The sequence below is a fragment of the Otolemur garnettii genome, unplaced genomic scaffold (assembly GCF_000181295.1).
Source record: "Otolemur garnettii isolate 467f Iridium unplaced genomic scaffold, OtoGar3 scaffold00032, whole genome shotgun sequence".
NCBI classification, from domain to species: domain Eukaryota; kingdom Metazoa; phylum Chordata; class Mammalia; order Primates; family Galagidae; genus Otolemur; species Otolemur garnettii.
This window is the reverse complement of record NW_003852427.1, coordinates 12065199-12066682: the sequence shown is the minus strand read 5'-3', so window position 1 is coordinate 12066682 and position 1484 is coordinate 12065199. Positions and strand designations below refer to the sequence as shown.

General features: G+C 39.0%; 1 protein-coding gene across 1 annotated transcript in view; it reads left to right on the top strand.

The window, feature by feature from the left end:
- ATR (ATR serine/threonine kinase) overlaps window positions 1-1484 on the top strand; it is a 142095-nt gene that overhangs the window by 85000 nt on the left and 55611 nt on the right. The gene's annotated exons all lie outside the window — the stretch shown is intronic.

Here is a 1484-nt window from a genome sequence, read left to right as displayed (position 1 = left end):
GGGATCTTGCTCTTGCTCACTCTGGTCTTGAACCCATGAGCTCAAGTAATCCACCCGCCTTGGCTTCCCAGAGTGCTAGGATTACAGGAGAGGGCCACTGTGCCTGGCCATGGCAGATAATTTTTAATTTTTTTTTGTAGAGACAGGGGCTCCGTGTATTGCCCGGGCTAGCCTTAAACTCCTTTCAGGGATGTCTAACCTGCATCCTACAGTTCACATGCTGAGTATTTGAGGACTATTTTGCTTATCTGTAAAGTTGAATATCAAGAAATGTATGCATGGACCTTTTTCTTTTTTTTTTTGCGTTAGTGTTTGTGTATTTAGTACGTGGCCCAAGACAATTCTTATTCTTCCAGTTTGCAGCAGAGAAGAAAAATGGTTGGATACCCCTGGCTCCCAATGTGCTGGGATTACAGGCATAAGCCCCTGTGTCTGACCCACTTTATATATTTTTGCTACAGAAAGAGCAAGGGGTGCTTTTGAGGATAATTGTCCCAGTCTCTCTCAGTCTGGCCATAAAATTCGTATATTATTTAAAATAGTTGTCCATTTTATGTTGCACACAAACTTTATGGCCACCCAGTAAATGTGCTGTATGTGTGTTATTATATAATTAAATGAAAAACTATGCCTTGCCCAGGGTCTAACATATAGCAGGTATTCAAACAGTATGACTAATAAAGAAGAAACATGAAGGAAAATTTTGCTGTTTCTGTGCAGTCATGATCCCAAATATCATTGGACATTTTAGTGTCACCTAAGTAGAATGCTTAAAAAAATGATTAGCCTGTATCACACTGATTTTATGAACTGAAACTTTAACTGAGAATAGTTTAAGAATAGGTATGTATTTTAGGTAGCTAGTTTTATGTACTGTCTTATGCTATTGACACATCCTTTGTACCTTCTTATGCCCTTGATATTGAGTATCCTACGTACTCTTCAACTGTCTCTTACCCATACCATTAGTCCCTATATATATATATTTTTTTTTTTTTTTTTTTTTTTTTGCAATTTTTGGCCTAGTCCCTATATTTTTGTCTTAGGTATAATTCAAAATCCTAATTTATTAGAATTATCTGCAAGTTCAGCATGTAGCTAATTTTATCACATAATGGGCTTTGTTATCATCCAGGAATTAACTCTGCTGTAATATATGGCACAATTTAATTTGTTGAAGATTTTTTAATGACTCTACCAGATGTGATTGGTAAGAAAACATTGTTGAGGAATGGAAAGATTAAAATTTTCTAAGTTGGGCTCAGCACCTGTAGCTCAAGGGGCTAAGGTGTCAGCCATATACACCAGAGCTGGCGAATCCATCCTGGGCCTGCCAAACTACAGTGACTACAACCAAAAGATAGCTGGGCATGTAGCCTCCCGGCTACTTGGGAGGCTGAGGCAAGAGAATCACTTAAGCCCAGGGTTGGAGGTTGCTATGAGCTGTGATGCCACGGCAGTGAGCTGTGATGCCACAGCAGTCT